This window comes from Chlorocebus sabaeus, chromosome 21 (assembly GCF_047675955.1).
Source record: "Chlorocebus sabaeus isolate Y175 chromosome 21, mChlSab1.0.hap1, whole genome shotgun sequence".
In the NCBI taxonomy this organism is placed as follows: Eukaryota; Metazoa; Chordata; class Mammalia; order Primates; family Cercopithecidae; genus Chlorocebus; species Chlorocebus sabaeus.
The window spans coordinates 125,361,161-125,382,631 of record NC_132924.1 but is presented as its reverse complement, the minus strand read 5'-3'; the positions used below and the strand labels follow the sequence as shown (position 1 = coordinate 125,382,631).

The 21,471-nt window shown below is 47.2% G+C and overlaps 1 pseudogene; it reads right to left on the bottom strand.

Annotated features, from left to right (window-relative positions):
- Nucleotides 1-421: 421 nt before the first annotated feature.
- On the bottom strand, nt 422-4,447 carry LOC140709727 (ATP synthase F(0) complex subunit B1, mitochondrial pseudogene; annotated as a pseudogene).
- Between the last annotated feature and the right edge of the window lie 17,024 nt (nt 4,448-21,471).

The window sequence follows — 21,471 nt, the reverse complement described above, 5'->3', positions numbered from 1 at the left end:
ATGTATATTTACACTCCATTCAGTGTAAATCCCTGTCTCTTCTTTCAACCTTCAAAGTGCCTATTTCCAGCTTCTGGCCAGAGGCTACACTTCCCAGCCTGTCAGAATGGGCCCCCTCCAGGCTGCAGCCTTTTTTGAGAAATAAAGCTCTCCTTTCCAAATATATGAACCTCATCATTCTTCAGCTGACAGTTTGTAACAATTTCCTATTCATTTCTTATGGAGAACTGAGTTACAATAATATCTTCATTTCCAAAGCATTTTCAGCACACCATTACATTTAATCTTCATAACATTCCCACGAGGTAGATATTATAAATACCTCTCTTAATCGAATAAGAAAACTGAGGCTCATACTTTGAAAATTAGCCTAGATTAAAATTTAATTTTGTTCTGAGCACCTTCTCTAGGCTCTCTTGAGAAAACAGGAGCCGCTAAAGCATTGCAAAACCAGCATCTGGTAAACATAGGTATAATAGGTGTTAGAGCCAGAAGGAATCTCAGTGATCAGTCCTTCAGACTAACCCAATCCTTTTATCATTTTAAATACACTTTTCTACTTTTGAGCTCTTTACCTTGAATGTTGTCTATTTTCAGTAACAAATGACCATGAATTCCCGTCACGCAATCACTATATGTCCTAGAGACTGAGTGGTATCCAATAAAAATTAAATTATTTTGCCAATAGGGAGGGAAACTGCTGAGTAGCGTAAATTGGATTCCAGGCAATCTGGACACAGCGTACTGCCAAAAACTAGGTCCAAATGTTTCTTGCCATTGTGCAATCTCACAAGCAACAGGTTTTGGAGGAGCTGGCTTTCCAAGGGTCTCTCCTCTCCTTACTGATGTTCATTCTAGAACATTATCAGAAGCAGGACAGCAGGAATTCTCATGTAATTATAGTAGAATGAATAAAGCAAGACTATGTCATTACAAAAATATCTTCACCAGATATTAACTTGGTCCTTTCCAGCAGAAGTTGTGCTGGGAAACAAGGAGGTCACAGTGAATGGGGTGGAGCAACAGAGCAGGCACAGGATGGAGGAGGGTAAATGGGAACCCACACTTGCTGCCTTGACTGTTTCATTCAGCAGAACCTCTTGTTGCAACAATGTGTATCTGAAAACTGGGTGCAAAGTTACAATATGTTTCTGAGAAAAGGCCTTTTATCAGAGGAATACCAGTCTTTTTCAACTACCAGGCCCAGAGAGGCGCTGAAATGAGACAGCAATGGCACCGTACTCTCCCCTTTTTGAGCTATGTATTCATGTCTTGAAACTGCTTACTATTGCCACAAGTAGCTATAAATTAATCTAATAATGCCACACTGGACACTATAGCCACAACCTACAGCTTAACAATGTAGAGCCCACCAATAGTTTATTTGATGTTAATGTAAATTGTTGGTAACAACTCAGGAATTGCCTTTTTTTCTTCTTTTTTTTTTTTTGTTTTGTTTTTTTGAGACGGAGTCTCGCTCTGTCGCCCAGGCTGGAGTGCAGTGGTGTGATCTCAGCTCACTGCAACCTCTGTCTCCCAGGTTCAAGTGATTCTCCTGCCTCAGTCTCCTGAGTAGCTGGCACTACAGCTGCCCACCACCGCGTCCGGCCAATTTTTGTGTATATATTTTTTTAGTAGAGATGGGGTTTCACCATGTTGGTCAGCCTGGTCTCGAACTCCTGACCTTGTGATCTGCTGGCCTCGGCCTCCCAAAGTGCTGGGATTACAGGCATGAGCCACCGCACCCGCACCCGACCAAGAATTGCTTCTTTTTTCCCTTTAAAAATCCACTTGTGACCGGGCATGTTGGCTCACACCTGTAATCCCAGCACTTTGGGAGGCTGAGGCGGGCAGATTACTGAGGTCAGGAGTTCGAGGCCAGCCTGACCAACACGAAGAAACCTTGTCTCTACTAAAAATACAAAATTAGCTAGGCGTGGTGGCACATGCCTGTAATCCTAGCTACTCGGGAGGCTAAGGCAGGAAAATCACTTGAATCCAGGAGGCGGAGGTTCCGGTGAGCTGAGATCGTGCCATTGCACTCCAGCCTGGGCAACAAGAGCAAAACTCCATCTCAAAACAAAAAAAAAAAAATTCACTTTTAACTGCTGCTAACCTGAGTGCAGATTCAGGGTAACTGGAATCTACGTTCTCAGGTTGCAATCCTCAAACTTGGCCCAAATAAACTCTCTATTTAGATTAATTTTGCCTCAGCTTCTTCCTTTTAGGTCAACATTTCCATGTCTTATCCTTCTATTTCGTGTACTTGCCTTACACAAAAAAGTGCAAAGTGAATTCTCTGCAAGAATAACTTGCAGAACAACATATGGCCACTGAGTTCCTGATATCTAGAGCTGATAGTTAAGGTAAAAATGATACTGTATTTTTTTCATTCAATTGTCACTTTATTTCAAGATGGTAGAATAAATTGCAAATTTAAACTATAACCTGGTAATCTTTAATCAGGCAGCAGGTTTTAATAAAGGCAAACTGCTTATTCAGAAGTGATCATGGAACTCAAATGCAGAGTTAAAAGGATGAGAAACATCTGACTGGCCAATAGATTTTGTGCTTTCACTATATGAAATAAACTTTTCATTTTTAAGAGAGGTAAATTATAACTTCAGTAGACACCAATATAGAAAGATTTTGTCACATAGACTGGTTTCCGTTTAGTCAACTATTTCTAGCTGTCTCAATAGGGATAGATACATTTACATAACTGGCTGTGCTTGAGCCTTCTTTGCCAGAAGCTTGAGGTCCGCAATGCACTTAGCAGTTGTCTCCTTTTCCTGCTGTGCAGAGATGCTCTGCACCACGTGCTTCTCCACCCAATTCATCATGCGCTGTTGTTCCTTTCGACGCATCATGTTCTCCACAGGTATATGATAGTCCCGGCGATTCTTTACTTCCTTATATACTTTATACAGTCGTTCCTGGTAAGTAACCTCCAAAGCCACAGCAGTGTTATCCTCTGCACATCGAAAAGGTGATGGAGCTTCTGAACCAGTGCCTGCTGTGACTTCTCCAAATCAATTGCATCCTGGATTTGTTGGATGGAAGCCTGCTTCACCTCTTCTAGTTGGGCAAGTTTTTGCTCATTGAGTTTATCAGCAAATTCTGCAACAGAGGCACCAGATTTTTTAATTCCATAGACAAGTAACGCTACTATTAATATGGTTGAGAAGGTCTCTGCAATAATCACATATATTTCTTTGGATAAAGCATGCAGGATAACCTAGTTCCGAGCACATAGGGTCCTGTTACACCAGCTTTAAGATAAAGAAACTTGAAGAATTCCTCAAGGATCAGTCCAAGACGAACTTTTCCTCCATATTCAGGAAAAGGGGGTAGAGGGCCAAGGTATGGCTGCCTGCGTGAAAGGTCCTTGTTGCCTGCAATACCCCTGGACCTAGGAAGGCTGCATTCTTCAGAGAGGGGGCCACTGTGGCAGTGGCAGAAAGTTCCACCCGGGACAGCATGGTCAGCAAAGGTCCAGGCAGCAGTCTTAGCATCCCTGTGACCCCGACCAGAGACTGTCAGGGGCAGGAGCAAGATGGCCGCTCACCAATACTATATTCTTAATCCAAACTTTTTTTTTTTTGAGACAGAGCCCTGCTCTGTCTCCCAGGCTGGAGTGCATTGGCGCGATCTCTGCTCACTGCAACCTCTGCCTCCTGAGTTCAAGCAATTCTCCTGCCTCAGCCTCCCGAGTAGCTGGCACTACAAGTGCCCACCACCATGCCCGGCTAATTTTTGTATTTTTAGTAGAGATGGGGTTTCACCATGTTGGCCACGCTGGTCTCAAACTCCTGACCTCAAATGATCTGCCTGCCTTGGCCTCCCAAAGTGCTAGGATTATAGGCATGAGCCACCGCACCTGGCCCAAACTTTTTTTTCTTTCTTTTTTTTTTTTTTTTGAGATGGAGTCTCACTCTGTCACTCAGGCTGGAGTGTAGTGGCACAAGCTCCGCTCACTGCAGCCTCTGCTTCCCGGGTTCAAGCGATTCTCGTGCCTCAGCCTCCCAAGCAGCTGGGACTACAGGCATGTACCACTGCACCCAGCTGATTTTTGTTTGTTTGTTTTTTTTAAGAGATGGGGTTTTACTATGTTGGTCAGGCTGGCCTCAAACTCCTGACCTCATGATCCACCCGCCTTGGCCTCCCAAAGTGTTGGGATTACAGGCGTGAGCCACTGTGCCCGGCCCCCAACATTTTTAATTATATTAATTTATACCAACAAAAATGCATAAAATTAACTGTACTTGTTTTTTGCAGAATAGAAAGAGCGCACATTTTGAAATCTCTAAGACCTGCATTCAAAGCCCATCTTAGAAGTGAGGCCAGGCACGGTGGCTTACACCTGTAATCCCAGAACTTTGGGAGGCCGAGTACGGTGGATCACCTGAGGTCAGGAGTTCAAGAACAGCCTGACCAACATGGTGAAACCCCGTCTCTACTAAACATACAAAAATTAGCTGGGCATGGTGATGTGTGCCTGTAATCTCAGCTACTTGCAAGGCTGAGGCAGGAGAATCGCTTGAACCTAGGAGGCGGAGGTTACAGTGAGCCAAGATCGTGCCATTCCACTCATGCCTGGGCAACAAGAGTGAAACTCCATCGCAAAAAAAAAAAAAAAAAAAAAAGAAAAGAAATGTATGTTTTTGTATGAGTAATTTAATATCTCTGAGCTTTAGTTTCTTTGTCTGTAAGAAAGGCTTTTTCTGAGTTTTAAAGTTAGTGTATAAAAATACCAAGGGCTGGGCATGGTGGCTCATGCCTATAATCCCAGTCGTTTGGGAGGCCAATGTGGGAGGACAGTTTGAGCCCAGGCATTCAAGACCAGCCTGGGCAACATGGCAATACTCCACTTCTACAAAGAAAAAAAAAAAAATTAGCCAGATATGGTGGTGTACCTGTAGTCCCAGCTGCTCAGGAAGCTGAGGCAGAAAGATCACATGAGCCCAGGAGTTCAAGGCTACAGTGAGCTATGTTCAAGCCCCTGCACTCCAGCCTGGGCAGCAGAGTGAGTCCTTGTCTCAAAAATGAATCAATAAATAAAATTTTTAAAAATAAAAATGCTAAGTAGTGTCACATGGCAAGTGTCCATATCATTACTGCCCTGGTCCTCAGCAGCTGCCTTCTTCTAAGTCAAGGGGGTCCAATCTTTTGACTTACCTGGGCCTCATGGAAGATGAAGAATTGTCTTGGGCCACACATGAGATACACTAACACTAATGGTAGCTGATGAGCAAAAAAAAAAAAGATCACAAAAAAAACTCATAAGGTTTTAAGAAAGTTTACGAATTTGCATTGGGCCGTATTAAAGCCATCCTGGGCTGCATTTGGCCCACAGGCCATGGGCCAAGCTTGTTCTCATTGGTGATTCTCTCAACTTTAGATTTGTGTGGCCAACATCACACAGTTGTGTTTGGTTACCTGGATTATAACTAAGGTATAAAAAATGGTTGAAAGACACCTATCCTCAATATTACTTAAGATTTGAGACATCTTTTCATTAATAGAAATGAGCTATGTTGAATTATTCATGTCCTCATACCAACTCTCCCTTGTGTCCAAAGATACTTAATGGTCATGGTGCCAGAACTTCTGTAATTCAAAGCCAAATAGTCCATGTTAGTCAAAGGTACAGGCTTTGAGACCAAACTTCCTGATTTAAATCTCAGTTCTGACTTGATGCATTTGTTACCTTAGGCAAGTTACTTAACCTCTCTGTGACTCAGTTTCCATCTTGTCAAAAGGCAGGAAACGACTTCACAGGGCTGATGTGAAGAATAAGGACATGGTTTATTACTTTATTACCTTACAATTACCTTATTACCTTACAAGTTCGAGGCCATCCTGGGCAACATGGCAAAACCCCATCTCTACAAAAAAAATTTAAAAATTAGTCAGGCATGGTGGCACGCACCTGTAGTCCAAGCTACTTGGGGGACTGAGGCAGGAGGATCACCCGAGCCCAAGAGGTCAAGGCTGCAGTGAGCCAAGATCACACTACTGCACTGCAGTCCGAGTGACAGAGTGAGACCCCATGTCTTAAAAAACAAAGAAAAAGAAAAATTACCGCTGGAAAATGTTCCAGCCCCTCTTCAGTGTTTTCTTGTAATATGCTATATTAGTCTGTTCTCATACTGCTGTGAAGAAATACCTGAGACTGAGTAATTTATAAAGAAAAGAGGTTTAATGGACTCACAGTTCTCCATTGCTGGGGAGGCCTCAGGAAACTTAACAATCATGGCAGAAGATGAAGGAGAAGCAAAGATACGTCTTACATGGTGGCAGGTGGGAGAGCATGTGTTCGAGTGCAGGGAAACTGCCCTTTAGAAACCATCAGATCTTGTGAGACTCACTCACTATTACGAGAACAGCGTGGGGAAAACCACTCCCATGATTCAGTTGTCTCCATCTGGTCTCTCCCTTGACATGTGGAGATCACGGGGATTATAGTTCCAGGTGAGATTTGGGTGGGAACACAGAGCCAAACCATATCAGATGCCATGGTGACTGTGAGTGCTTTCAGTGACCTTAAGGGCCTGACCAATGCTGCTTTGAATGAGACTGCCTTGAAGGTGCTCACAAGGAAGCCCACACCTTTGTGCCTGATGCAAGGGCAAAGCGATGCAGCCCAACCAGGCGTGGTGATATGCACCCGTAGTTCCAGCTACTCAGGAGGCTGAGGCTGTAGGATCCATTGAACCCAAGAGTTGGAGAATAGCTGGGCAACCTAGCAAGATCCCACCCTCTCCGCAAACAACAAAAAACAAAAGCATACAGCTTGACATGGGCACGACTTGCATTTAAATTGAGCTTTTCTTTCTTTTTGACACAAGATCTTGCTCTGTTGCCCAGGCTGGAGTGCAGTGGGACAATCAAAACTCACTGTAGCCTCAGCCTCCTGCAAGGGATCCTCCCACCTCAGCCTCTCAAGCAGCTGAGTGAGTGCTCACACTGCTCCTGCCTGCAGACCCTCTCCACTGCCCCTTTCACCATCTCTCTTTCTCAGCCTACCTGCCCAGGACTCACGTTCAGCCCCCCAGCTTCCTTCCTCCTGGCAGTAGTTACCCTTTCTCTCTCATCAGTTAACTCTTAACTCTTTCCAGAAAGATCCATCGAGCTCTAGAGTTTCTGCCCATCTCTCCCACTCTGGTCTGCAGGTCTCATTCCTGAGAAGGACATAGGCATTTAGAATAGTAACTCAAACATTTCAGCCAAAATATTCCCCAAAGCTCCTTACTGAGCAAGGAAGGGATTACTAATAATTTCCCTATCCCCTAATTCTTATATAGAGATGAATACTGGCCGGGCGTGGTGGTTCACGCCTGTAATCCCAGCACTTTGGGAGACCGAGGTGGGCTGATCACGAGGTCAGGAGTTCGAGACCACCCTGGCCAATATGGTGAAACCCTGTCTCTACTAAAAATACAAAAAAAAGTAGCCGAGCATGGTGACATGCGCCTGCAGTCCCAGCTACTCGGGAGGCTGAGGCAGGAAAATCGCTTGAACCCAGGAGGTGGAGGTTACAGTGAGCCGAGATTGTGCCACTGTACTCCAACCTGGGTAATAGAGAGAGACTCCATCTCAAAAAAAAAAAAAAAAAAAGAATACTTACGCTGTCATACTGCAGATTTCTCTACCACGCTGGAACTAGTCTAAGTGTAGTTTCCCACTTTTGAAGTGGCTGAATCTTAATTTTTACAAAGCTGGATTCTGGTTCCCACGGACCCACCCACTGCAGGAGCTGGTGGCCCACAGTTTAGTAAACAAGAACCCTCTCGCTTTGGTGTGAACATTGCTATGGTTTGAATGATGGCATGGCGTCCCCTCCAAAATTCATGTTGAAACTTCATCCCCAGCGCAGTGGTGTTGAGAGGTATGGCCTTTGGGAGGTGGTTAAGTGAGGAGGGCTCTGCCCCCATAAGTCGGATTAACACCCTTACAAAAGGGCTCACTGGCCAGGCGCGGTGACTCACGCCTGTAATCCCAGCACTTTGGGAGGCTGAGGCAAGTGGGTCACCTGCTGTCAGGATTTTGAGACCAGCCTGACCAACATGGTGAAACCTCGTCTCTACTGAAAATACAAAATTAGCCGAGCATGGTGGTACATGCCTGTAATCCCAGCTACTTCAGAGGCTAAGGCAGGAGAATAGCTTGAACCTGGGAGGCGGAGGTTGCAGTGAGCCAAGACTGTGCCACTGCACTCCAGCCTGGGCAACAAGGGTGAAACTCTGTCTCAAAAATAAAAATAAAATAAAAAGGGCTCACACCTGTAATCCCAGCACTTTGGGAAGCTGAGGCGGGAGGATCATTTGAGATCAGGAGTGCAAGACCAGCCTGACAAACGTGGTAAAACCCCATCTCTACTAAAAATAGTAAAAATTAGCTGGGTGTGGTGGTGAATGCCTGTAATCCCAGCTACTCAGGAGGCTGAGGCAGGAGCGTAGCTTGAACCTGGGAGGCAGAGGTTGCAGTGAGCCAAGATCGCGCCACTGCACTCCAGCCTGGGCGACAGAGTGAGACTCCATCTCAAAAACAAAAACAAAAAACAAAAAAAAGGAAAAGTGGGGGGCTCAAGGTTGAAGGGAGCATTTTCTTGCCTTCTGCCTTCCACCAGGAGAGGACACCGCATTGGCCCCTCCAGAGGTCACAGCAACGTGGTGCCATCTTGGAAGCAGAGAGCAGCCCTCACCAGACACCAACACCAGGTGCCGTGATCTTGGCCTCCAGAACTGTAAGAAATAAATTTCTGCTCCTAATAAATTACTCAGTCTCAGGTGTTTTGTTCTAGCAGTGCAAACAGACTAAGACAGATGTCCATCATCACAGTCCAATATAGAGCTCTGTTCAGAACTCAGTTAACTAACAGAACATCTGCCAATCAAATTCTTGCTGGCTGGTTTTGGAAAATGCAATCTTTTTTTTGTTTGTTTGTTTGTTTTGTTTTTTTTGAGATGGAGTCTTGCTCTGTCACCAGGCTGGAGTGCAGTGGCCTGATCTGGCTCACTACAACCTCCACCTCCCAGGTTCAGTGATTCCCCTGCCTCAGCCTCCTGAATAAGTGGGATTACATACACGTGCCACCACACCTGGCTAATTTTTTGTATTTTAGTAGAGACAGGGTTTTCACCATGTTGACCAGGATGGTCTCCAATTTCCTGACCTCGTGATTCGCCCGCCTCGGCCTCTCAAAGTGCTGGGATTACAGGTGTGAGCCACGGCGCCTTGCCTAGAAAACGCAATCTTTTAGTCCAGTGTCAGTAGAGCTTTCCCCCTTCTTCTCCACCCCTTCCCCACAGGGAAGGACTTCCCTTTCCCGGGTGTTCTCCTGACTCAGCTTTGGTGCAGAGAAACCAGGAAATACTGTCCTCTTCTATACACAATAACAAAAACCTAGAAGGATGGCAGAAGGTCCCCAGACGGGATTCTGAAAATAATTAAGGGATCAGGACACTGGCTGTATGAAAGCCCAATAGAAACGGATTCTTTTTTTTTTCTGAGATGGAGTCTCGCTCTGTTGCCCAGGCTGGAGTGCAGTGACACGATATCGGCTCACTGCAAGCTCCGCCTCCCAGGTTCACACCATTCTCCTGCCTCAGCCTCCCGAGTAGCTGGGACTACAGGCGCCCACCACCACACCCAGCTAGTTTTTTGTATTTTTCAGTAGAGACAGGGTTTCACCGTGTTATAGCCAGGATGGTCTCGATCTCCTGACCTCGTGATCCGCCTGTCTCGGCCTCCCAAAGTGCTGGGATTACAGGCTTGAGCCACCGCGCCCGACCAACGGATTCTTTAAGAATGAAAACCAAGGGCCTTTCGTGGGTGGCTATTGTGAAGCTGAGCCTCCGATCACTTTACTATCAGCTACCTTCTTCCTCCCCTTCTCTTCCTACCACTTCCTCCCGCCTTCCCCGCTCCCCTCTGTCCCATCACTGGACAGGAATGTGGTGCCCGAGAGGGCTGGCTTTCACAGTCTCTCACCCCCGCAGATGCACAAAGGCCGCGTGTTTGGTTTTATTTTGTTTTTGAATTGTATTGTTAATAGTATTGTGTATAGTCATGGGGTAGAACGTGATGTTACTATATATGTATACATCGTGGAGTTATTAAACCACGCTAATGAACACAGGCGTCACCTCCATTCTGACAATTTCTTTGTGATAAGAACATTTTAAAGCTACTGTTTTAGCCAATTAGAGATATAACAATACATTATTATTAACTACAGTTGCCACGTTCTGCAGCAGATCACTAGAACCCCATGCTTAGTTTAGTCTCTGTAGCAGCTGTCTTGAAGTGCTTAATAACCTTTTTTAGCAAAGGGTCCTGCATTTTTATTTTGCACCGGATGCTGCCAATTTTGTAGCTGGTACCAATGCCTGGTCTTACGGGGGTGAAAGTGCAGGACAACCACCCTGACCTACGCCCTCGCCAGGAGGGGAGAAACGAAGCCTGGGCCGTAGGGCACAGAGCAGCGATCCCACCTTGTTCATCCCTGATGAGTCCCCCGCACCCAGCACAGAGCCTGGCACACGGATATGATTCAGTGTCTGTTTGCAAAGGAAAAGGAAGGAGAAATAATGAGGGGCGGGAGGGTTAACACAAGCACTGTTTCAGCCGAACACCCCCCAGAAGAAGAGCACTGTCCTTGCCCCCTGCCCCCTTTGCTGTGTGAAATGAAGACGGGGCTGTGCCTTCTCCCCAGGGACAATACTCCAAAGTAAATGAACAGCATACACTTGACCTCAAGACCTTCCTCACTGGCACAGAATGAATTATCCCTTAACAAGTGAACTTAAATGGCCAGTATTTGGGTTACTGTAAGCAAAGGCAGTAACGCACTTAGAGAACAGGCACCCCATAACCCCGTACACCTTCCACAGTCACCCAGCCGGACAGAGAAGCCCCTTTTCCCTCCCACTGCGCAGTCACGCGGAGCCTCTGCTTCACACATCCTTCCCTGTGGCTGCCTTTGAGACTCCCTTCCCAGGGGAGGTCCTCCCGGAAGCTTCTGTGCCCCTCCCTGCCCACAGCCACCTTCTCGGCCCCCCCACCTCCTCTGGGTGAAGGGGCAGTTGCTGCTTCTACTTGCCTGTGACCCCCTTGAGGACAACTGGGACTTCCTTGTTCCTCTTGCCCCCGCACTAACCCTGCTCTCACCTCTCCCATATCCCAAATGACTCTAGTGCTGAAATGTCACCATTCTTGTAGGTTTCATTAAGAAACCAGTTTTTGGCCAGGTGCAGTGGCTCACGCCTGTAATCCCAGCACTTTGCGGGGCCGAGACGGGCAGATCACTTGAGGCCAGGAGTTCGACACCAGCCTGGCCAATATGGCGAAACTCCGTCTCTACTAAAAGTACAAAAATTAGCGAGGCATGGCGGTGCAGCCTGTAGGCCCAGGTGCTTGAGAAGCTGAGGCAGGAGAACTGCTTGAGCCCAGGAGTTAGTTGTTGTTGTTGTTGTTTTGGTTTGTTTTGTTTTTCTTTTTCTTTTTTCTTTTTTTTTTTTTGAGACTGAGTCTTGCACTGCCACCCAGGCTGGAGTGTGGTGGCGCAATCTTGGCTCCTGTCACCTCCACCTCCCGGGTTCACACGATTCTCCTGCCTCAGCCTCCCGAGTAGCTGGGATTACAGGCACACACCACCACGCCCAGCTAATTTTTTGTATTTTTAGTAAAGACAGGGTTTCACTATGTTGGCCAGGCTGATCTTGAACTCCTGACCTCGTGATTTGCCCACTTCGGCCTCCCAAGAGCCCAAGAGTTTGAGATCAGCCTGGACAACACAGTGAGACCCCATCTCTACAAAAAAAATTTAAAATTAGCAGGGTGCAGTGGCAGTGCCTACAGTCCCAGCTACTCAAAAGGCTGAGGTGGGAGGATTGCTTGAACCCAGGAGGTCAAGGCTGCTGTGAGCCATGATGGCACCACTGCACTCCAAAGGCAACAGAGCAAGACCCTGTCTCAAGAAAAACAAAAAGAAAAAAATGGGAGAAGCAGAACAACACTTGAAAGGCACAGAGGCTGATTTCAGGAAATGGCTGGTGGTTGGGTGAGCTGAAGAAGGCTGTGTTGGATGAGATAAGGTCAGAAAGAAAGGTTTGGGGCCAGGAGTGGTGGCTCTCACCTGTAATCCCAGCACTTTGTGAGGCCGAGGTGGGCAGATCACCTGAGGTCAGGAGTTTGAGACCAGTCCAGCCAACATGGTGAAACGCCCCCTCTACTAGAAATACAAAAAGTAGCCAGGCGTGGTGGTGGGTGCCTGAAATTCCAGCTACTCGGGAGGCTGAGGCAGAAAAGTCGCTTGAACCCAGGAGGCGTAGGTTGCAGTGCGAGCTGAGATCTTGCCACTGCACTCCAGCCTGGGTGACAGAGTGAGACTCTGAAAAAACAAAAAGAAAGAAGGCAAGAAGGGAAGGCAAGAAGGAAGGAAGGAAGGAAGGAAGGAAGGAAGGAAGGAAGGAAGGAAGGAAGGAAGGAAGGAAGGAAGGAAGGAAGGAAGGAAGGTTGGTTGGTTGCTTTTTGTTGTTGTTGCTGTTTTCTTTTTTGAGTTGGAGTCTCTCTTCTTTGCTCAGGCTAGTGCAAGGGTGCAATCTCGGCTTACTGCAACCTCCGCCTCCTGGGTTCAAGTAATTCTCCTGCCTCGGCCTCCTGAGTAGCTGGAATTACAGGTACGTGCCTCAGGCTAATTTTTGTATTTTCAGTAGAGACAGGATTTCACCACGTTGGCCAGACTGGTCTCAAACTCCTGACCTCAAGTGACCCACCCACCTTGGCCTCCCAAAGTGCTGGGATTACAGGTGTGAGCCACTGTGCCTGGCAGGAAGGTAGATTGGAAATCAAATTGGAAACAAACTGGAAAATACTTTCAATACTATTCTATGACATTTGTATTTTATTCTAAACAATAAATATCAAGGCCGGGCATGGTGGCTCACACCTGTAATACCAACACTTTGGGAGGCCAAGGCAGAAGGATCACTTGAGCCCAGGAGTTTAAGACTAGCCTGTGCAACACAGTGAGACCCTGTCTCTATTAAAAAAATTTTTAAATCTCCAGCCTGAGCAACATGGTGAAACCCCAACTCTACTAAAAATACAAAAATTAGCTGAGCATGGTGGTGTGCGCCTATAATCCCAGCTCCTTAAGAGGCTGCGGCAGTAGGATTGGGGTAATCACACCACTGCACTGCAGACTGGGTGACAGAGTAAGACCCCATCTCAAAAATAAATAAATAAATAAATAAATAAGCCAGGTATGGTGGTGCAAGCCTGTATTTCCAACTACTTGGGAGGCTGAGGTGGGAGGATCCATTGAGCTCAGGTCAAGGCTGCAGTGAACTGAGATGGGGCCATTGCACTCCAGCCTGGGTGGCAAAGCAAGGCCCTGTCTCAAAGGAATTTTAAAAAAAAAAAGGTGGCCGGGCACGGTGGCTCACACCTGTAATCCCAGAACTTTGGGAGGCGGGCAGATCACGAGGTCAGGAGAATGAGACCGTCCTGGCCAACATAGTGAAACCCTGTCTCTACTAAAAATACAAAAATTAGCTGGGTGTGGTGGCGCACACCTGTAGTCCCAGCTACTCGGAAGGCTGAGGCAGGAGAATCACTTGAACCTGGGAGGTGGAGGTTGCAGTGAGCTGAGATCACACTACTGTACTCCAGCCTGGCAACAGAGTGAGACTCCATCTCAAAAAAAAAAAAAAAAAAAAGGAAAAAAACAAACAAAACAAAACAGGGCTGGGCACAGTGGCTCAGGCCTGTAATCCCAGCACTTTGGGAGACCAAGGCGGGCGGATCACCTGAGGTTGAGAGTTCGAGACTAGCCTGACCAACATGGAGAAACCCTGTCTCTACTAAAAATACAAAATTAGCCGGACATGGTGGCACGTGCCTGTAATCCCAGCTACTTAGGAGGCTGAGGCAGGAGAATCACTTGAACCTGGGAGGCAGAGGTTGCGGTGAGCCGAGATTGCGCCAGTGCACTCCAGCCTAGGCAACAGAGCTAGACTGTTTCAAATAAATAAATATCCAAAGATTTTTCAAAAGAGAAATATCTTTTTTTTTTTTTTTTTTAAGACGGAGCCTTGCTCTGTCACCTAGGCTGGAGTGCAGTGGCGCAATTTTGGCCCACCACAACCTCTGCCTCCCGGGTTCAAGCAGTTCTTCAGCCTCAGTCTCCCGAGTAACTGGGATTACAGGTGCGCGCCACCACACCCGGCTAATATTTGTATTTTTAGTAGAGACAGGGTTTCACCATGTTGGTCAGGCTGTTCTCGAACCCCTGACCTCGTGATCTGCCCACCTTGGCCTCCCAAACTGCTGAGATTACAGGCATGAGCCACCATGCCTGGCTGAGAAATATATGTGTGTGTCTGTGTATGTATCTGTGTTTGTGTGTCTATGTCTGTGTACGTGTTTATGTGTCTGTGTGTATACGTATGTGTGTCTTTGTGTGTGTCTCAGTGTATGTATATGTTGTGTGTGTGTGTGCGCATCTGTCTTTATGTGTCTGTGTGTCCAGGTGAGTGTGTGTGTGTCTGTGTGCCTGTTTGTATGTGTCTGTGTCCATGTGTCTGTCTGTCTGTATCTGTGTATGTCTCTATGTGCCTGTGTGTCCAAGTGGACATGTGTCTGTGTCTGTATGTGTGTGCCTGTGTGTATGTGTCCATGTCCGTGTGTGTGTCTGTGTATGTCTCTGTGTGTCTGTGTGCCCAGGTGAATGTGTGTGTCTATGTGCCTGTATGTGTGTAGTGTATGTGGCCGTGTGTGTGTGTGTGTGAGTGTGTGTGTTTCTGGGTGGAAGAAGTGTGGTGGGAGAGACTGGACATGTGGTCATTCACCAGAGAACTATTGAGGTGGCTTGAATGGAATATTGTGATGGCAGCTGGGCATGGTGGCTTACACCTGTAATCTCAGCACTTTGGGAGGCCGAGGCAGGCGGATCACCTGAGGTCAGGAGTTCTAGACCAACCTGGCCAACGTAGTGAAACCCTGTCCTTATTAGAAATACAAAAATTAGCCAGGCATGGTGGTGCATGCCTGTAATCCCAGCTACTCAGGGAGGCTGAGGCAGGAGAATTGCTTGAACCCGGGAGGCAGAGGTTGCAGTGAGCCAAGATCACACCACTGCACTCCAGCCTGGGTGACAGAGCAAGACTCCATCTCAAAAAACAAACAAAAAAAGAAGAAAAAAAGAAAGAAGGATCAGATCGACTTGTCCTTCGAAGAGCTGCTGGGATTTGCTTGGAGAGATGCTCAAGAGGAGGTTGGAGACATGGCTGCGGAGCCAAGAGGGCAGGTGCCTTCACTGCGGGACGGCCACAGGCCTTGCTGGTCCTTGCTAGCGTCTGGAAGGGGTGTGGCAAGTCGGACTGATTCCTGTCTGTCTCTGTCTCTGACACAGGGATATAGAAATATCAGAACTCATCCCCTCTTCCCAGTGCTCTGCCCGGCTCTGGCAGCTGCGTGACTTTGGCTTTCATCCCGGTTTAAATTATTTGATCCCATCGTCCCCATAAATTTATTTGTACTTGTCAAAATATGCGTTGCAGTTTTTGGCTTGGCCAATGTGCCCCTTAGTCATCGGTTGACCATAACCCACACGTTCTGTCACTGGTTTGAAGATGCCCTTGAGCCTGCAAAGGCATAGACAACCTTGACTGAGTCCTGAGCAAGCCCAGACCCTGCCAGAGATCCCCACACACTCCCAGTTTTTCTAAGAGCCCCTTTATCTTTCTTTGAGGAGCTCCCCACCACCAAAAAGAATCCAGGGGCTCTTGGGCCAGGCGCGCTGGCTCACGCCTGTAATCCCAGCACTTTGGGAGGCTGAGGCGGGCAGATCACCTGAGGTCGAGAGTTCAAGATCAGCCTGGCCAACATGGTGAAACCCCGTCTCTACTAAAAATACAAAGTTAGCCAGGCATGGTGGTGCATGCCTGTAATCCCAGCTACTCTGGAGGCTGAGGCAGGAGAATCACTTGAACCTGGGAGGCAGAGGTTGCAGTGAGCCAAGATTGTGCCACTGCACTCCGGCCTGGGCAACAAATAGCATAACTCTGTCTCAAAAAAAAAAAAAAAAAAAAAATTCCAGGGGCTCTTAGAAAAACTGGCTCAAGAAACAGAACAAGGAAAGCAGGGATGAAGAAAGACCAGCTTAAGAGAGCTGATCGCAGGTGGCCCTCCAGGGATAGCTGGTCTGCCTCAAAGCGCCTTCCAGCAGCAAAAGGTCACACGAGCAAACAGGAGGGACAGGGAACCTACCTGAGGAACCCAGCATTGTCACGGCAGCTTTATAAGAAGGGCACGGCTAGGTCGGGCGCGGTGGCTCAAGCCTGTAATCCCAGCACTTTGGGAGGCCGAGACGGGTGGATCACGAGGTCAGAAGATCGAGACCATCCTGGCTAACATGGTGAAACCCCGTCTCTACTAAAAAATACAAAAAACTAGCCGGGCGAGATGGTGGGCGCCTGTAGTCCCAGTTACTTGGGAGGCTGAGCCAGGAGAATGGCGTAAACCCGGGAGGCAGAGCTTGCAGTGGGCTGAGATCCGGCCACTGCACTCCAGCCTGGGTGACAGAGCAAGACTCCGTCTCAAAAAAAAAAAAAAAGAAAGAAAAAAAGAAGGGCACGGCCAACATCCCACACTGCAGATGCTGGCACAGCTCTCTGCGTCACTCCTGAAACTCTGGATCTCACTCCTTACAAACATCAACAACTTCGGGAAGGTTAAGGGGCACAGGGCATTCCCAGGTCTCATAAATGAATGCTGGCTTTCCTGAGCCAGGGACTGAGGAAAGGGGAGTTTCGATGCAAGGCACGGAGGGCGAGGGGTTGTTTATTTTTTTGTAAGGTTTGAACAACCGCCAGAGGCACTGAATATTTAATTACTACTGCAGGAAGAGGGTAATTTTTGAAGCGGAAAATCTCCTTTAGAATGGAGGGCTTGAGGCAGCTGGAGGGCTCTTGGACTTGGCCTCCTAAGGAGAAAAGTCCTGGTGTGCAACTGGTTCCAGCCTGTCCTCCTCCCCATCCAGCATTGCCCAGCTTCCAGGACGCATATCCAGGCCAATCAGCACCCTGTGAGCTACGTTATCCTAGTATTTATTGGTAATTGAATAGGATGTTTAGCATCCTTTACATGAGTAAATGTGTTCTGAGTTCAAACAACGAATGTAAAATGAACTTTTGGAACTCAATGCACATTCAAGCTGGGAGCTTAATAATAATAATAACAGTAACCGTAGTCTAATAATAACAGCTGCGAACATTTTTCAACAGTTATTCGTCACTGTGCCAAATGCTTTATGACGTGGCTAATTTTATTTAATTCCCACAACAGCTCTGTGAGACTGACACTATCATTACATTCATGTTATAGACAGAGGAACCAGGTTTCGATACCAAGTGGCAGATCCAGGATTCGAATGCAGCAGCCAGACAGTGACAGTCACTTGTATGCATCCAGGGAAAAAGCAAAGGGTGTCACTCCCCAAGGCGATTCTGGGTGCTGTCCTCGTGGGAGGCACCCTGAGTGGTGACTTAGAGCAGCAACCTTGAGCCACGTCGACTAGGGCTCAGGTCCTAATTCTGCCGCTTCCTAGCTGAGTCACCTGGGGCAGGTTCCTCATTCTCCCTGAAACCTAATAACCTTCGTCTGTAAAACAGGGAAAGTAACACTGACCTGATAGAAATGGCGTGCAGATTAAATAACGTGGACATAAATCGTGCCTGGCATTTAATAAGCACGTGGTAAATGGCAGCCGCCCCTCTGTGTGCCACCTCTGTGTCCCCACTCTGTGTACCACCTCTGCGTTGGATACAGACGTATAAGCCCTGGAGGGAGTACTTGGAAAAATGCAATATCCAATGAGAAATTGGGAGGATTTCACCAAAACAGGAGAGTTGGATAATGCATTCTATTTCTTCTCTAGAGTGTCAGCATTTTATTTTATTTATTTATTTATTTATTTATTTATTATTTTTTTTTTTTCCAGGCAGAGTCTCGCTCTGTCGCCCAGGCTGGAGGGCAGTGGTGCGATCTCGGCTCACTGCAAGCTCTGCCTCCCGGGTTTATGCTATTCCGCTGCCTCAGCCTCCTGAGTAGCTGGGACCACAGGCGCCCGCCACTTTACACGGCTAATTTTTTGTATTTTTAGTAGAGACGGGATTTCACTGTGTTAGCCAGGATGGTCTCAATCTCCTGACCTCGTGATCCGCCTGCCTCGGCCTCCCAAAGTGGTGGGATTACAGATGTGAGCCACAGCACCCGGCCTATTTTATTTTATTTTATTTTATTTTATTTTTATTTTTATTTTTTTTGAGAGGGAGTCCCGCTCTGTTGCCCAGGCTGGAGTGCAGTGACCGGATCTCAGCTCACTGCAAGCTCCGCCTCCCGAGTTTACGCTATTCTGCTGCCTCAGCCTCCCGAGTAGCTGGGACTACAGGCGCCCGCCACCTCGCCAGGCTAGTTTTTGTATTTTTTAGTAGAAACGGGGTTTCACCGTGTTAACCAGGATGGTCTCGATCTCCTGACCTCATGACCCACCCGTCTCGGCCTCCCAAAGTGCTGGGATTACAGACTTGAGCCACCGCGTCTGGCCTTTTATTTTATTATTATTTTTTGAGATGGAGTTTCACTCTTGTTGCCCAGGCTGCAGTGCGATGGCACTATCTCTGCTCACTGCAACCTCCGCCTCCTGGGTTCAAGCGATTCTCCTGCCTCAGCCTCCCAAGCAGCTGGGATTACAGGCACCCACCACACCCCACAAATTTTTGTATTTTTAGTAGAGATGGAGTTTCGCCATGTTGGCCAGGCTGGTCTCTGTGAAAAGTAAAAGTTCCTCTTCAAAGTTTCCTTTTTTTTTTTTTTGAGACGGAGTCCCACTCTGTCACCCAGGCTGGAGTGCAGTGGCACAGTCTCGACTCACTGCAACCTCTGCCTCCTGGGTTCAGGCAATTCTCCTTCCTCAGCCTCCCGAGTAGCTGGAATTACAGGTGTGTGCCACCACGCCCGGCTAATTTTTGTATTTTTAGTAGAGCCAGGCTGGTCTAGAACTTCTGACCTCATGATCTGCCTGCCTCAGTCTTCCAAAGTGCTGGGATTACAGGTGTGAACCACCGCACCTGGCTTCAAAGTTTCCCTTTTTGTTAAAGAATAAATAATAAGTGTTAGAAATAATAGTTTCTGTTAAAAACTAATTTCCTTCCAGCTTCCTTGCTTTTTGCTAATAACTTTGTTAAGCCCTATGTAGCTGTTAAATATAACAAGTGAATAAGTACATTCTATGTCCTTGTACTTTAACCAAGTTATTTATTCTGGCCTCTAGCCTGCTCAGACGTGTCCAAACATGCCTAGGCATTTCTCAGCTTACAGCCTACGCCCCTTCCTTATTTGGAAATGTTATTGTTCTCCTAGTTTCCTGTAAACAACCCCCTTCCTTTCTTTGTTCTCCATCAAGCGTTTGGCTATTTAGGAAAGTTTTAAGTGTTTAGCCAATTGGGATCAGTCTAGATTGTGCAGTCCAGCTCCAGCCAATAGAGATAGGACAAAGTAAAATTGCCTTGCTGAGAAAATTCTTTGTCTTAGTGCTAGTTTCTTCTTTTTGGCACTGAGGAACAAGCATTTGTTTGTAACATCTCAAACTCAAGACCTCAGGTGATCTGCCCACCTCAGCCTCCCAAAGTGCGGGGATTACAGACATGAGCCACACCACCCAGCAGATTCTCAGCATTTCATCATGGGATATTAAACAAGATTTTCCCCAAGCACTATACAGGCAGACACACCATCAAAAGTATTTCCACACAGCCTATAGCAGCAGCCCACCTCATAGTAATTCAGTGATATTTATAGTTCTCACTGGGATTACCTACAGTTGACAAGAGTAAAACAATGAAAGTGGCTGGGTGTGGTGACTCACATCTGCAATCCCAGCACTTTGGGAAGCCAAGGTGGGTGGATCACTTGAGGTCAGGAGTTCAAGACCAGTCTGGCCAACGTGGTGAAACCCCATCTCTACTGAAAATACAAAAATTAGTTGAACATGGTGGTGCGCACCTGTAGTCCCAGCTACTCAGGAATCTGAGGCTGGAGGATCACTTGAACCTGGGAGATGGAGGTTTCAGTGAGCTGAGATTGTTGCCAGGGGGTCCTTGCTCCCAGAGCTCCCAAGATGGTGGCGGGCTGCATCCAAAATGGCGGCAGGCCACTTCCAAGATGGTGGCAAGCCTCATGTTCTCTGACCTGGGGTTCTTGGCCTCACAGATGCCAAGGAATGGAACCTTGGGCCATGTGGTGAGTGTTATAGCTCTATTAGAAGCCGTGGGTCATGGAAGAGAACCGTGGAACCCAGTGACTAGTGTTCAGCTTGATTAGAACAAACCCAGGCACTTAGCGTGCAGGAACAATGGTGAGCCTTTAGCCCGATTGGGGGTGGCAATGGGCCCCTCGCTGGATCAGAAGCACAGCAGACACTCTGCTGGATCCAGAGGGATGGAAGTCAGTGGCGGGTCTGTGACGGCAGCAAACAGCAGTGGTGGACAGCAAGCAAAAGCTCAGCTCGAGCCGTAACAAAACACAGAGCAGAAGAGTGCAGTTGCAAGATTTAATAGAGGGAAATAGAGTGAAAACAGAGCTCCCATACCAGGGGAGGGGACCCAAAGGGTGTTGCCGTTGCCGGCTAGAATGCCTGGGTTTATATTCTATCCTTGTCCCTCCTGCTGTGCTCTTAGGCAATAGATGATTGGCTATTTCTTTACCTCCTGTGTTTGCCTCATTATCATTTTAGTGAGCTCTCTGATTGGTTGGGTGTGAGCTAAACTGCAAGCCCTGTGTTTAAAGATGGAAGTGGTTACCTTCCTAACTAGGCTTAGGGATTCTTAGTCAGCCTAGGAAATCCAGCTAGTCCTGTCTCTCAAGATCACACCACTGCACTCCAGCCTGGGCAACACAGCAAGATCCCATCTCAAAAAAAAAAAGATGAAAGCTCTGAAGCTAAATTGGTTGGGTCACTGTGATCAATCACTAAGTAAAACAAATACAACAGCAAATACCCACAGCCACACAATCTCCTTCTTCATTTGGCTTTGCAATTTTGTCTAAAGGTTAGAAGATACTAGAATATATGGGGAAAAATACAAAAGACCATAAGATATTTTGGAAACTGATTTTAAGTCTCAGGGAGGATGCACTATTTTAAAACTTTCCATGGATTTCAGTAATACCTCTGGCTCAGTTTCCAAGCCTTTCTGCCAGTGACAAGTTCTATTATCTTGGACAATTTACTTGACCCCAAGTTTCAGCATCCTTATCTGTAACACTGGAATAGAAAAGTATGCTCTTGACCAGGCATGGTGGGTCACACCTGTAATCCCAGCAATTTGTGAGGCCGAGGTAGGCAGATCACCTGAGGAGTTCAAAACCAGCCTGGTCAACATGGCAAAACTCTGTCTCTAC